Here is a 16,561-nt window from a genome sequence, read left to right on the forward strand (position 1 = left end):
GTGAGATTAGAACCAGTCTGACTGAATACGCAGCAACATTCTATCCACTAAATGATGTGGTCTGATTAATAGTCATTTATGGATGAGGAAACTTGAGGCTCAGAGATAAGAAGAAATTTGTCTGTGGCCGTACAACCAGTAAATATAGTTGACTTTTACATAGTCCTTAAGGTTTATAAGAGCACTTAATATACATTTACCTCCTTTGATCCTCAGAACAAGTGAATCATTGTAAGTACTACTATTCTCATTTCACTGTTGAAGAAACTGAGATTTAGAGAGTGTAAGTAAGTATATGATATCATGGGGTAATGTGTGTGTGTGTAAACCGGAAAAGTACAAAGCAGCTGAATCTGAATGCTCAGACTTACCACAAGCCATCTGGACAGGTCTACTTATACCTGAATCATGGAATCCAGGCAGGAAATGGCCAGCTGATTTGCCTTCCTAGAAAGTAGGATGCCCAACAGAGTTCAAGAACTCATATACAAAGGAATACATCTTCTAGGGACCTTGAACTTTGATAACTACACTGCTTCTCTGTCAAGAAAATTCCCCTGATTCCTTCTCTAACTCTCTTCCCTCTCTATATTGGGGTTGCCCAGAAGAAGAATATGAACCAAATAAACATGAGTATGATTCTCTAAAAAATCAAATAATTTTGAGAAATATAAAGGGATATTCAAATTACAAAATATATTTATTTTGAATTATGAATGTATTTAAGTCTGTATCTAAGTGACATCACAATAAGTAGTTGAGATGTGTGAAAAATTCTCTGCCTGTTTACTATCTATCTATGTTGAGGATTAAAGAAGATTGTTGTTTGACTGAATCCAGCCTTTTTTAAAAAGTCAGTCTCTTCAAATTGATTCTGTCTATAGTAATTTTCTAAAATTCACTGTTGATGGCATCCAGATGAATTCTTTACATGATAGACAGATTTTTCATTTTTCCATACTGTTTAATAAACAAAACTTTCTGTGGAAAAGTTAATATGGCAATAAGATGCTCATTTTCTTTATTTTGGCAGTTTAATAATTTGTTCTTTCTTTAATTACATTTTTCTTCATCTAATCTTTTGCCTGTGATACATGAGTGTAAGAATATAACATGATTTGAAGTTTCACCTCAAACATTTCATTCTTCATTCTCTTGGAAGGACTACAGTAAGCAGTGATTGCATTTGGAATTTTTTTTTAAATGGGCATAGAGTTAGTAGACCTGCGTGCTTAGTGTTCTTTTCCTAGCTCTATATGTACATAACAACATGACCTTGGACAAGTAATTTAACATCACTGGGCCTCAGACTCACTTTCTTCACTTATAAAACAAAAAGGGTAGGCTTAATATTCTTTAAGGTCATATAGTATACCGGGAAATTTGAAAAAAAAAGCTCTCCCTGAAAAAAGGAAAAAAGCATACACAAAACACTTTTAAGTTTAACCTGCACTATTAACATTTTCTCCATTGCTTTCTTAAGTTGACAATCAATACAACAATGAAATAAAGACTTGATTGTAGCATTTGGTGATTTTTAAGGTGTAAACGCTTACACTGAAAATTTAACAATTAGACAAGTTAAGCTGCTTTTTAGCATATCACTGACAAGGTCTCTTTTAAATGAAGTTTTTCGTAATTTCTAAATAGATAAACAAGGTGAAGAATAAAGAGGATAAGGTAAACTCAAAGTCCTAGAAAATGTCCAAGTGGACATCTAACCCACAAATGTCTATTAAACTATGACTGTTGTTACAATGATAATACTTTAGAGTTCTAATTAGAAATTCTGATACCCTGGGTAAATTTGGTTGGGGAAGGATGACTTTTCTCAGACTGTGTTTCCAAGAACCTTCCTTCCTTAATGTTTCCTATCTTATTAGCATCATTTCCTATGAGACATGAGTAAAAAAAAAAAATTCTCATCCAGAACACCTGACTACCTCTCAGAGAGATTAAGGGAAACAGAATTCCTCATCTTTTTCCTTCACCAGCTGTTTCCTTGAGTCCTGACCAGCTAGTTTCCTGATGTTCAGGTGTGAGTGTGGCTAGCAAAGTTAAATATGCCTATTCATTTTCATCCCAGGAATAGTTCTAGGAAAAATAAAATAACTTATTTTGTACAATCTGTAGTTATTTTTTGAATAGGATTTATTTTTATATTTTCTCCTAGAATTTGAAATGGTATTGATTTTTGTGTGCTTATTTTCTGTTGTGCTAATTTATTGAAATTCAATTACTTTTCTAATTCTCTGGGTTCTTTTTTTAATTAAATAATCATATCATAAGTATGTAAGAATAATTTTATCTCCTCTGCCTATATTCATGTCTTAAATATCTTTCTTTTTTCTTATCACTGTTGTTGGAATTTCCAGAATGATGTCAAAGAACAATTGTGAAGGAATCACCCTTGTTTTCCTCCTGTATTTACTGGGGAAACTTCCTTTGTTTCCCTATTGCATATGATGCTAGCTTTGAGTTTTAGTTATACAACATTTTATCATGTTAAAAAAAAAAGCTTTTTCTCTGCCCATACTTTGAAAGGTTTTCTTTTTAACATAAATGAACATTGTACTTTGTCAAAGGCTTTTTTTTAAATGAATCTATTGATATAATCATGACAAAAGTAAAATGGAAATAACAGGATTAGCAAAGAACTACCTGGGGCTAGGTAAAAAAGCAGAAAGAAAATTGGAATTTTTTATTGCTAAAATAAAAAGTATTTTTTGCTTAGTAGATACAGATAATGTTATTGAAACATTCCCTTTTTTCCTCCCAACCTCTTAATGTTTCTCTCCTCAGAGAAATATGCTGATATAAGTCAACTATCTATTTTTTTATACTAAACATGTGATTTCATCAGTATAGGAAACTCCTAAGAAATATATTCTTCTGTAATGTAGATACTCACCTTTTTCGAAACTTAAGAGAATTTCCTGGGGCCTCCAGAGCTTGATTTGCTCAGTCAGGGTAACACAGGCAATATGGATTCAGAGATAGGGCTTGAACCTATGTTTTCCTGAATTTAGAGACCATGATGTCACCACCACACAACCTGTTTTACTGTTTTGTACATTACATGGAATTGAAAGGGGTGGGAAGAATTGCTCTTTTAACCTTTCAGTTCTTAAGCACGAATTTTTACTCCCATCTCCCTTACCTAATGGAAAAGGAAAGGAAAGGGGCAGGGGGAGGAAAGGGGAGGAAAAAGGAAAAAGGAAAGGATTGCCCGTATCACATGAAAATTTCCTTTTCAGCAAAAGGGAATTCAGATGATTCTGGGGACAAGGGCCTGGACATTCCTAATGTGGTCTAAAATCCATGTGTTTGCATTAGGCAAGCAAATACAATAAACAGGAGAGGATTCTTTTATTCAGGTTGAGCCCATGCTTCTTGCCCTCTACAGAGCCTTTCTAATCTGGACCCAGACCTTGCATCTCACTTTCTCCCAGTCACCTTTTCTGTGTTTCCTGGTATTGGCCCTGATCAGATACTGTCTCCAGTTTGGGATCCTAACAATTCTTCAATTTGTCTTCCTGATCATTGCACTGGATTCTTCTTGCATGATGTTCTTGATCTCAACTAACAGAGAAACTTCTCAGTTACCCTATCTCTTACTAGCAAAGTGGGAGGTACCAACTGATATCAGAGAACTCAGTCAACTGAAGTTTTTACATGTCTTTGACCTGAGTACCATTTGGGAGCCAGACCAGGAGGAATAGTGTAATACCAATGACCCTAGGTCATAACCCACATTATTTACAGCTAGGAGGGAACTTAATGGTCATTTGGAATGTAAGCTCCTTCAAGGCAGAGAATATTTTGCCTTTCTTTACATCCCCAGTCTTTGGCACAGGCCTGGTACATAGTAATATATGCTTACTAGATTATGTAATATTATTATAATTAATATAATATAATATAATATATTATCAATAGATTATTGATATATGCTTAATAGGTGCTTGTTGACTAACTAATTGATGGATTTAGTCCAATTCTATCATTTTATAGAGGAAGAAACTGAAAACCTTGGAGATTAGGTGATTTGCCCAAGATGATGTAGGCTCTCATAGAAATGAAAGCCACCAACTCTACAAAAGGATCCTTGGCCATCCACATACAGACTTAGAAAATCACACATTTACACATTTATTTTTTAATTAATACATTAACACAATAAAATCAAATAGGAACTACATTTTAATTTAGTTAGGGCCACACTTATGAGTGTTTAAGGTTATATGTACACTTCTGCCAGAATTAGAAATAGCCAGAATGAAACCCAGGCCCTCTGGCTGCAAATCCAGTGCTCTTTTCGTTACAATATATAGTGAAGCATGTGTCCTTTTAAATGAAAGCCTGGTGCAGTATAGCTGAAATAGTAATCTGCTTAAAGTCTTTTGCTCATGTTCCTACTGTGATGCATATTATTAGCTATGTGGCCTTGAACTTTGCCTGCATCTCAGTTGCCTAATCTACAAAACAAAGATCATAAAATCTACTATTGGAAGAGTACTTTCAATCACATTTGGGGGTTGGGGGTCTCCCATGGCAAACATTTGGGAGGAAATGGAGAAGTTTCACATGTAAGACAACTAAGTGGCATAGTAGAAAGAATATAGGACTTGGAGTCATGAATATCTGAGTTCAATTCTTGCCTCGGAGACTTACTAGCTGTGTGACTCTGGGCAAGTAAGTCACTTAACTGCTATCTGCTTCAGTTTCTTCAACTGTAAAATAAGGATGATGATAGCACTTACTCTCCCAGGGTTGTTGTGAGGATCAAATGAGAGGCCATGTGCAAAGTTCTTTGCAAACCTTAAAGCCCTATATAAATGCCATCAATCATTTTTACTACTGTTTTTAAGATTAGCTGGTATGGATGCATTGTGATCTGTAGTGTCAGAGGGATTTACAAAAGTCACACATCCACTTAAGTATCTTTAAAGATTATAAAATACGCAACTCTGAGGTACCACAGCACACCTATCAGATTGGCCAACATGAGAAAAGAAGAAAATGATAAATGTTGGAGAAGATGTGGGAAATCGGAACACTAATGCATTGTTGGTGGAATTATGAACTGATCCAACCATTCTGGAGAGCAATTTGGAACTATGCTCAAAGGGCTAGAAAAATGTGCATACCCTTTGACCCAGCAATAGCACTTCTAGGTCTGGATCCCAAAAAGATCACACAAATGGGAAAAGGACCCACATGTACAAAAATATTTATAGCAGCTCTTTTTTGTGGTGGCAAAGAATTGGAAATTGAGAGGATGCCCATCAATTGGGAAATGGTTGAACAAGTTGTGGTATATGAATGTAATGGAATGCTATCGTGCAGTAAGAAATGATGAACAGGCAGACTTCAGAAAAACCTGGAAAGACTTGTATGGTCTGATGCTGAGTGAAGAGAGCAGAACCAGGAGAACATTGTACTCAGCAACAGCCACATTGTGCGATGACTAATATTGATAGACTTAACCCTTCTCAGCAATACAAGGATCTAAGACATCTCCAAAGGCCTCATGATGGAAAATGCTATCCACATCCAAAGAAAGAACTATGGAGTTTGAATGCAGATCAAAGCATACTATTTGCTATTTTTTTCTTCTGTTATGTTTCATTTCCTCTTTCTGGTGGTTCCTCCTATTGGTTCTAATTCTTACTTACAACATCACTAATGTGAAAATATGTTTAATAGGAATATATATATAGCCTATATCAGATTGTATGCCATCTTGGGGAGGGTGGTGGGGAGGAAAGGGGAGAAAAATTAAAAACTCAAAAGCTTATGGGAGTGATTGTTTATAAATCAAAATAAATTAACAAAAAAAGATTATAAAATACGTATTTTATTTCAAACCTATTGAGGTCAGTGCTACAAGTGTCAATATCTCCATTTTACAAATGAGGAAATCAAGGCTCAGGGATCACATAGATAATAAATTTGGCATTTCAACCGTAGTGTTCTTGATTCCAAACCTAGTAGTATTCTACTGTATTACCTGTAAACATTATAGGGGCATTGTGAAAAAAGCACTTTGCAAATTACAAAGCTATAGTAGACAAAGGTGAACCATTGTCATTACTACTCTCCATAAAGACCATTTTCTTACAAATACAAAGAATAATGTTAGGAATGCTAATAAGCAATTTGGAATCATGGCCACTAGGTGGGGTATTGCAGTATATAGAATCCTATCTCCTTGGCAACAAGCTTTCTTTGTATGCACAATCATCTTCCAATACTATTTTTTTCCTGTTACATTTCAAAAGAAGCATTCAAGGAAATAAGCTGTAAAGTTGGGCTATTTAGTCTAGTCCACTTTTTTTAAAAAAGAAATATATCTTTAATTTGCCTCAAGGAACAGAGACAGGAGCAAGGTGGGTTTTTCTTGAATAGAAAAGGAATTCTAACTATATGGCTAATGATGACTTTAACATCATAAAGCTATGAAATGAGCTATAATATAAAAAAAAACTTAGGAAATAATAATCAGTAGTTATGAGTGACTTCCCTGATGGCCATTGATTGTGGGGATTACTCCTTACCAAGAGCTGTCTCTCTTAGAGAAAGGTGACACCTTGTAAAAATAGCCTAGATACAGAGGTTTCCTGAATGTCTTTTACAAAACTTGAGACCATTACGTAAGAAGGTTTTAATGAACTATTTCCAGAAAAGTTAGGGAGTTCTTCTGCCAGAAATCCAAGTCTAGAAATAAGGGTTTTTTTCCCCCAATGATTTATCAAGAAGTGGGTATGGCAGACATTTTAGGATAAGGAGGCCTTAGCTTTTTAAGGAAGTGCCCTGATTCTCAGTATGAACATTGCCAGAGGGCCAACATGAAAATCACATTCATTTAGGCTAGGCATGCTAATTACATCTCAGACAAAATGACTCAGCTCTTGTCTTTCCTCCCTAGAAAAGGCAAAAAGCTAACCATTCTTATGTTTCATAATAGATTCAGGGAATAAGTTAGTTGTTGTCAGGTTATGGTACTTCAGAACCATTCCTAAACACTATGGAAAGATGGATTATTTCTTTTTTACAGATGGGGCAGAAGAGTTATAGGAAATAATAGGATTTAGAATCGCAAAGTCATCTAGATCACTTCCTTACTTCCATTTTGTAGAGGCAGCTAAGTAGTGCAGTAAATAGAACCATGGGTCTGAGTTCAGGATCTAGCCTCAAACACTAACTGTATAACCCTAGACAAGTCTCAACCACTTTCTGTCTCAGTTTCCTAAAATGGAAAATGGGGTTCATAATAGCACTTTCCTCCTAGTGTTGCTGTGAGAATAAAATTAGATAACCTTTATAAAGTGCTTTGCAAATCTTTTAAGATAAGCCCTATGTAAATGCTAATAATGATAATGATAAATGTTATTATTACATGGGGTAACTAAATTTGAGAAGTAAAATGCCTTGCCCAGCTAGAAAAAAAAAGCAGAATTAGGATTTGAAACCAAATCCTGAATTCTTACATCAAGTATTTCATTATTTTGAAGAATGCTATTAATGACAATAGCTCCTATTTATTTGTAGGTTATCAAGTGCTTTTGAAGTTGAAAACAGCAGAGACAGTAAATGAAGGGAAGTGTGCTCACTGTGACCATATTCTTTGGGAACTTCAAACTCATTGGCAAGGTCACCAACCACCACACCAATCGTGGGCAAGCTCCTATGAGTAAGAACAGAGCTCCTATCGGGACATTGATTAGATTCCAGACTTTCGCTTCCCAACCCTGTGGGCTGGCCTGGTTTCTGTAGCAAATCCTTCTCCAGTTTCCTCTCACTGTGCCAATCTCCATGCAAGGGAAGCACCTGGAAACAGCAAAATAGAACTCTGACTCAGTCAAAGCAGGAATATCTAGTGTGTGATTTTGTGAAGTCATCTAAGCACAGAATGGATATTAAGACCTCCTGGTAAAGTACTTTATTTAGCTTTGTCCAGATGTGTTTGATCAAATTCCTGGGAGTGGAGAAGGAAAGGTAGAGAGAGAAAGAGGAAGGGAGCGATGGAGGGAAAGAGAGAGACAGAGAGAGAGAGAGACAGAGAGAGAGAGAGAGAGAGAGAAAGAGAGAGAGACAGAGAGACAGAGAGATAGACAGAGAAACACAGAGACACAGAGAGACTTAGAGATAGACACACACACAGAGAGACACAGAGACATAAAGAGACACAGAGAGATACAGAGACAGCAGAGACAGATAGAGACAGAGAGATGGAGAAAGGGAGAGAGAAAAAGAGAGAGACAGAGAGAGAGACAAAGAGAGAAAAGTTCAAATCTAAGTCATCTTTAGGTGTTATTAGTTTAAAAGTTATGTTTATTTTTATTTAAAAGCCATTCTGGCAAGATTCTTGAACAAGGAGTTCAGATAGGCATTGAATAAATATTTGAACTTTGAGGGAGCTTGTGAAAACCTTTCAAACTTGAATGTTGGCCCCTCTTTAATTAAATGCACCATAAAGTAGAGAACCAGCATTTAGAAAAGTCAGCACATGTTGAAACCTTGGCATTATACTGATTGCCAAATCTGCTTCATTACAAATGTCTTCTCCTTCTCTGAATACAAACTAGATGTCTTTTGCTGCCTGGTACATGGCATTTTTGAAACTCATTCAGCAAGTGAACACATCACTTCCACTCTAGAAATGCATGTCCATATTTGAATATTTCATAGAAATAGGCATTCTACTCAGCTCTGCCTGTTCGGGTTATTATTCCCATGGGTAAGACTTTCCTTCATTGTGTTAAACACAGCCATGAATCTCAAGCTAGAAGATCACTAGAATTTGTACAGGGACCTGAGGGGACCTCACAGAGTAAGAGCCCATTAATGTGTCTGACGCCAATTTCAATAATCTCATTACCATAATTAAAAATCAAAACTTCCATTTGAGGTTAAATCAGAGGTTTTTTCTTTCCTGGCTTGGTTGAGAGTATAGAAAATACAAAGCCACAAAGGCTTCCTTTACCCACCCCACTACTTCTTTCGCCAGCTACCTCTAATTACTAACTCACACTAGTTTTTCAAGGAGTCATTGCTTATGTCAGCCATTCCAGAAAAGTTCCCAAAGAAGCTAATTATGCTGAAAATTCAAAACCACCATATTTTCAGTGGGTTGTATATATTTGGCAAAAAGTAGTATGCCATTGCTGATGTAAATTAAATCTAAAGCATTCTTTGCCATTTGTTTCTACTTTAGGGATTTAATTGAAATCTAGAAGTGCCTGGGGAGTTACTAAATTTGACTCATTAAGAACACTAGACAATACCCAACTTTATGGTTCCTGTACATATATGGAGTAATTTTTTTGGAAGTGGCATTTTTTAGCCCCCTAATCCTTTATGTTATGATCCACCAGGATCCACTTCCTGAATATCTATATTTGTCAATTAGAGTGGGCCTGCCCTTTCCTGACGAACAGCCTCTTAATACTAGAAGGGGCTGGAAATCAAGTAATCTCTTCATATATGCATCTGATGTCTCCATAAGTCTGATGTTTACCCTGGAATGAGTACCAGTGATAGCCATCCCCTTCAGAAATTGTCTGAGATAGGCAAATATTGGACTAGGATCATTATAAACCCAAGGTAGCCTGAGTCTTCACTCCAGAAGGAAGAGTATATGAGAGATTCCAGATGCTCCCAAACTTTCCTTTAGTTTTAGGATGAGTAGAGGTAGCAAGAATTCGGGGAGGTAAAGAATCTTTGTAGTCTTGCCTCTTAAGAGAACCCAATAAATCCATGGCCTCTTTGCTATGGGCTTTCCTTCCACAGATGGAAGACTTTAATGCTACTTTTTTTTCTACAAAGTCAAACGGCTTTAAAAATAAATAAACAATAATCAGCATAGGAGCTTGTGTTTGTTATTCTGGCAATTCAGTGGAGTTTTCTATCTTTGTTAAGACTATGAAGATATGGTCTCAAAAAAAAAGGTTTTCTAGAAAAAAAAACTGCCTATACTCTTTTAATTTTTTTTTATCAAGAATACACATATAGAACATTTTCATAAAAATTTTTATGGAGATGAGAAAATAGTGCTAAATGTCACTATTTTTTTTACTTCTAAAAGTTCCATTTAAATATTTTATATTCTTTTGTGCCTTTAACCTTGTGTCACCTCTAGCATAAATTTCCTCCATGTGTTACTTACAGCTATACCTCCCAAATTAATTTCTTTAGATGTCATTGACATTTCCTCATATAGTTAATTGAGTTACAGAGTCCTGGCGTGGTGGTTCACTGTGGTTACTAGTTAGAATAATCACCATAGAAATGCTGGTAGATGTATTTCATTTACAAGCTTTTTATTGTCCTACTTCAGCCCTTCACTCAGACACTAAAGTGATTTTCGTAAAGGGCAAGTTTGACCATATCATTCTTCCCTTCCCTGACTTAAAGAACTCAAGTGGTTCTCTATCTCCTCCAGGATTAAAAAAACAAATACTCTGTTGACAATCAAAACCTCTCACAACCTAGCCCACTCTTATCTTTCCAGTTTTCTTATGTCTTATTTCCAGCTATATAGTCTTAGAACCAGTGACACTGGCTTTGTGGCTGTTGCAATTTTTTTGTCTAGGCAATGGGGTTAAGTGACTTGCCCAGGGTCACACAGCTAGTAAGTGTTATGTTTCTGAGGCTGGATTTGAACTCAGGTCCTCCTGAATCCAGAGACGGTGTTCTATCCACTGCGCCACCTAGCTGCCCCTATTCCCTGCATTTTCTCTGACTGTCCTCTCTCCCTGGAATGGTCTCCTTTTTTATCTCCACCTACTGACTTCCCAGGCTTCCTCTAAGTTGGTCTCCTTTTTTATCTCCACCTACTGACTTCCCAGGCTTCCTCTAAGTTCCAACTAAAATCCTACCTTCTACAGAATGCTTTTTCTAACCCCTCTTAATTTTAGTGCCTTCCTTCTCTTATTTACTTGCCATTTGTCCTGTATGTGATCATTTGTATATATTTGTTTATTGCTCTTCCCCATTAGAGTATGAGCTCCTAGAGGGCAGAGATTGGGTTTTGCCACTTTCATTATCCTCAGTGCTTAGCCAAGTGCCTGGCACATAGCAGGTGCTTGATAAATGTTTATTGATTGATGGATACAAATGCTTCGGAATGATCTAGCACATTTGAGTCTTATGTCAAGCTCTTTTTAAGTTAACAAACATTTATTAAATGCCTACTGTGTGCCAGGCACTGTGATAAGTGTTTTTAATTTCATCTCAAACACATTCTGCTGCTTTTTTGGAGGCAATGCCACTTAAGCTGTATTACCCTCCACCAAAATTATTTGCAAATGATTTCATATTCTAAATTACTCTTACCTTTGATTGAATGGAAAGGACATTAAATGCTTGCTGTTGGGGATTATCTGGGCTCTTCTGACCTCTTCATTGTGGTGACTGTTTTGCGGTGGTACAACTTCTATAAGAAATAGTGATAATCATAATCAGCGTCTTTATATTTTTTAGTCAGTAGCTTAAACAGGTTTCGTTGTAGCTGCGCACAACTATGTTGTGTCATTTTATCTTTCTTCTAATTAGGTATCCTTTGTTCTTATCAGTTGTTGATCAACCTGCAGAGAGCTACTTCTGAAATGGCTCCCACCTTAGTAACCAGCCATTTCTTGTCCATTAAGATACAGTCAGTTTCATTTTATGTGTTTGATAGTGTTCACTGCTGGCTACAGGCAGAAAAGTGCAACTTTCTTTAAAAGGGCTATCCATAATGTATTTTGTACAAATGTGAGGTCTCTGACTGGTTTAAGGGCCTAATTTTTTTCTGGTCTATAATCCCCAAATTGTCCTTCTCTGCGCTCATGATGAAGTCAGCAATAACTTTAAATTATTCTATGGCACTAAATAATCTTTTTTTATTTGTTTTCTTTTCTTATTAATGTATTTATTTTTAGTTTTCAACATTCACTTCCACAAGATTTGGAGTTCTACATTTTCTCCCCATCTTGTCCCTCTCCCCACCCCAAGATGGCATGCATTCTGAATACCCCTTCCCCTAATCTGGTTTCCCTTCTATCTCCCCCACCTTCTCTTATCTCCTTTCCCTTCAATTTTCCTGTAGGACAGGATAGATTTCTATATCTCATTTCCTATATATCTTATTTCCCAGTTGCATCTAAAAACAATTTTTTAACATTTGTTTTTAAAACTTTGGGTTCCAAATTTTCTCCCTTTTCCCCTCCCCACCCACCCTCATTGAGAAGGCAAGCAACTCGATACAGGTTATACATGTGTAGAAATGCAAAACGCTTCCATAGTAGTCATGTTGTGAAAGACTAAGTATATTTCCCTTAATCCCATCCTACCCCACATTTATTATATTCTCTCTTTTGACCCTGTCCTTCCTTAGAAGTGTTTGCTTCCAATTACCCTCTCCCCCAATCTGCCCTCCCCTCTGCCATCTACCTGGTCTCTTGTCCCATTGCTCCCCTATTTTCCTGCAGGGTAAGATAGATGTCCATACCCAACTGAGTGTGTGTGTGGTGTTCCCTCCTTAAGCCAAATCCTATGAGAATAAGATTCAGTCATTCCCTCTCACCTTCTTCCCCCGTTTCCCCTCTACTGTAAAAGCCTTTTCTTGTCTGTTTTATGTGAGATAATTTACGCCATTCTACCTCTCCCTTTCTCCTTCTCCCCAGTATACTCCTCTCTCACCCCTTAATTTTATTCTCCAGATATCACCCCTTCATCTTCAACTCACCCTGTACCCTTTATCTATCTATCTATCTATCTATCTATCTATCTATCTATATATATATACATATAAATTTTTCCCTCTAACTACCCTAATACTGAGTCTCATGAGGTCTCATGAGTCATGAATATCATCTTTCCATGCAGGAATGTAAATAGTTGAACCTTAATAAGTCCCTTATGATTTCTCTTTCCTGTGTACCTCTTCATTTTTCTCTTGAGTCTTGTATCTGAAACTCAAATTTTCTATTCAGCTCTGATCTTTTCATCAAGAATGCTTGAAAGTCTTCTATTTCACTGATTATCCATTTTTTTCCCTGAAGGATTATACTCAGTTTTGTGGGTAGGTGATCTCCTTTGCCCTCCAGAATACTGTATTCCAAGTCTTCCAGTCCCTTAATGTAGAAGCTACTAAATCTTGTGTTGTCCTGATTGTGTTCCCCTAATACTTGAATTGTTTATTTCTGGCTGCTTGCAATATTTTCTCCTTGACCTGGGAACTCTGGAATTTGGCTACAATATTCCTAGGAGTTTTCCTTTGGGAATCTCTTTCAGGAGGAGATTGGTGAATTCTTTCAATTTCTATTTTGCCCTCTGGTTCTAAAATGTCAGGGCAGTTTTCCTTGATAATTTCTTGAAAGATGATGTCTAGGCTCTTTTTTTGATCATGGCTTTCAGATAGTCCAATAATTTTAAAATTCTCTCTTATGGATCTATTTTCCAGGTCAGTTGTTTTTCCAATGAGATATTTCACATTGTTTTCTATTTTTTCATTCTTTTGTTTTGTTTTACAATTTCTTGATTTCTCATAAAGTCACTAGCTTCCAACTGCTCCATTCTAATTTTTAAGGAAGTATTTTCTTCAGTAAGCTTTTGGACTTCCTTTTCCATTTGGCCAGTTTTGCTTTTTAAGGCATTCTTCTCCTCGTTGGCTTTTTGGACTTCTTTTGCCATTTGGGTTAGGCTATTTTTCAGGTGTTATTTTCTTCAGTATTTTTTTGGGTCTCCTTTAGCTAGCTGTTGACTTGTTTTTCATGATTTTCTTGCGTCACTCTCATTTCAGTTTTTCCTCTACTTCCCTTACTTGCTTCTCAAAATCCCTTTTGAGCTCATCCAAGGCCTGGAACAGATTCATATCTTTCTTGCAGGCTTGGGATGTAGGAGCTTTGACTTTCTTGTCTTCTTCAGGTTGTATGTTTTGATCTTCTTTGTCACCAAAGATTCTGTGGTCTGACTTTTTGTGTGCCTTTGTTTGTTCATGATCCCAGCCAATTACTTGAGTTTTAAACTCTATGTTAAGGTAGGGTTCTGCTTCCAGTGTGGAGAATGTGCTGTCACAAGCTTTGGGGGTTTTGTGCAGCTGTTTTCAGAGATACTTCTAGGGACCTGTAAATATTCATTCTTCCAAGATGGTATGATTAAGGGTGAGGTGTTTACTCCTTTCCTGGCCTGTGCTCTAGTATATGAGTGACCACAAGCACTCTTTTCTGCCTTGGAACTGTGAGGAGGATTTTCTCTGCATCACCACTATAAGCTCCACTATGCCAGCTCTCCTCCTGGCCCCAGGACCACCACCCAGAACTGTGGCCCAGATCCAAGCACAGGCAAAGCAAGAGAATCCTGCACCAGCAAAGAGATCCCTGCAATTCTCCTCTATTCTGCCACTCAATTCCCCTTCAGTCTGTGGGCTGGAAGCTCCTGAAGCAGCCACTGCCCCAGGGCTATGCACAGGAACTGGGGCTGGGACTGAGCTTCTCTCTCATCATAGTCACAGACTTTTCCTACCAACCTTCTAAGTTGTCTTTGGAGTCTGTGGGTTGAGAATTCTGGAAACTGCCACAACCGCCTGTGATTCAATCCTCTCATGGCTTCTCCAGGTTTACTGAGACCTGTTTTGCCTGCGCGCCCAAGCCAAACTGCATTCCTCTCCCCACCAATGCAATAGACCTTTCTGATCAACTATCTAGGTTGTCTTGGGCTAGGAATTAGTTTCACTCTGTCTTTTTGTGGGTTCTGATGCTTTAGAATTTGTTTAGAGCCATTTTTTACAGGTAATTTGGAGGGGTATGGGGAAGAGCTCAAGCAAGTCACTGCTTTTACTCTGCCATGCTTCCAGCACTAAATATTCTTAAAGAAAACAAAACAAACAAACAAGTCAAGAATACAGCCTTGATTTGAACTAATTTCCAAAATGCTTTGAAGAGGAGTGGAAATTTATTGGTGTAGGGATTGCTGTTAAAAAAAAAGGTACAAAAGGACATAGAATTGTTGCATCATATTTTACCTTCATACTATCAGTGACAAACAGCAGTTCCCTGCACATAGTAGGTGCTTAATAATATTGAATGAGCAAATTAAGGGAAATAGTATTACTAGAAGGAATATTTAAGTGCTATTATTATAGGCATTTTCAATTTCAATAAATCAAACAAAACCACATACACAAAACATATTACCAGCTCTCAATTTCATAAGTTTCTGAGATAAGGAATTATCCAACACCTCTACCTAATTTATATGGGAAACACAAGTAAGGCAACCCAATAATACCATCATTCATTTTTTTTCCTTAAGATTGACTATAATGTACTGAGAAGCAAACCTACTCATATAGCATTCTTATTGTGTTTACAGATGTGGCTAAAATCATAGATGCTATTACGGAACTCAGCAGATCTTCCAAAGCAAATCTATATTTTGAAACACAAAATGACACAAAGAACTCATACTTATTTCTGACATTTGAAACTCAGACACTACAACCATATAGTGTTCTGTTTAATTAAGGACTCCCTCAGCAAATCATGTGTGCCCCCAAAGGTCCTTCACTTATTTGAACTATTAAAATGATTAGAGTGGATATGATTTAGCAAAGATCTCCAAAGAACATTTCTCACAGATTTTTTTTTCCTGGTCTTTCCTGCTTCCATTTTAGCTGGAAGTGGATGAAAATGACTTTTTTAGCCTTAATATTTCATCACCTACATCACTGTATAGAATCAAGAAATGTAGAAGGAAACCACTCTTAGAAGCTTAGTTTCCTAGTGAGCTTTGGAATGCTTTTAGCAAATATAATCACAAAAGGCAGAGTTGTTTCTTTTCCTCAAACCATGAGACTTGTATGTGTTTGTGAGTATTTTAAGTTTCAAGCACTTCCAGATTATAGTTCTTGACCCTCTCTACATTTCTAAAGGAAACAACAAAGACTAGGTTTTCTGAAATAAAAGTCATTTCTTATACATTGCCACCTACACTACAGAGCCTCTTTGTAGGGGGAGTTGGCTCTAAGTGGGCCATGAATTTATTTCCATGGGGATGTGATGATATGGTGTATAAATTTTTTGGTCCACAAAAAATATCCAGAGGTATCCTGGGTATTTCAACTTTTGACTTGGCCAAAATACTTTAAAAATGGCTAAGTACTGTTTAAGGAGGTTATTTCAGGTAACCAACTTAAAATCTTTTTTTTTTTTGGTCTGGCTGAATCTACTTCCAAATTTTCCTAGTCTTCCTGTATGCTGGATATGCTGGATATATGCCTTCTTCATTTCTAAGACTAGCATCCTATTCCAAGTCTTTATCACTTTAGCCTGAGTTACTGCTTCCTTGTTGGCTTCCCTCTCTTCTATTTCTCCATGCCCCAATCAAGTGAATTCTACCTCTAACTATTGGAATCTTCTTCCTTATGTATAATTTTCATGTTGCCATGCCGTTGATCAATATTTTAAGGGTGTATCAAATCTATTGTATGAATATTATAACTTTACATACTATTCTCCAAGACAAGTTACCAGTTGGTCCAGGGATGGGGAACCTGTGGCCTTCTGTGTCCTTG

At 36.9% G+C, this 16,561-nt stretch overlaps 1 pseudogene; it reads right to left on the reverse strand.

Moving 5' to 3' along the window:
• The window catches only part of LOC110219677 (circadian-associated transcriptional repressor pseudogene), a 151,706-nt pseudogene that overhangs the window by 55,844 nt on the left and 79,301 nt on the right, over positions 1-16,561 (reverse strand).

Source organism: Phascolarctos cinereus, unplaced genomic scaffold, assembly GCF_003287225.1.
Source record: "Phascolarctos cinereus isolate Bilbo 61053 unplaced genomic scaffold, phaCin_HiC Scaffold_5;HRSCAF=322, whole genome shotgun sequence".
Lineage (NCBI taxonomy): Eukaryota > Metazoa > Chordata > Mammalia > Diprotodontia > Phascolarctidae > Phascolarctos > Phascolarctos cinereus.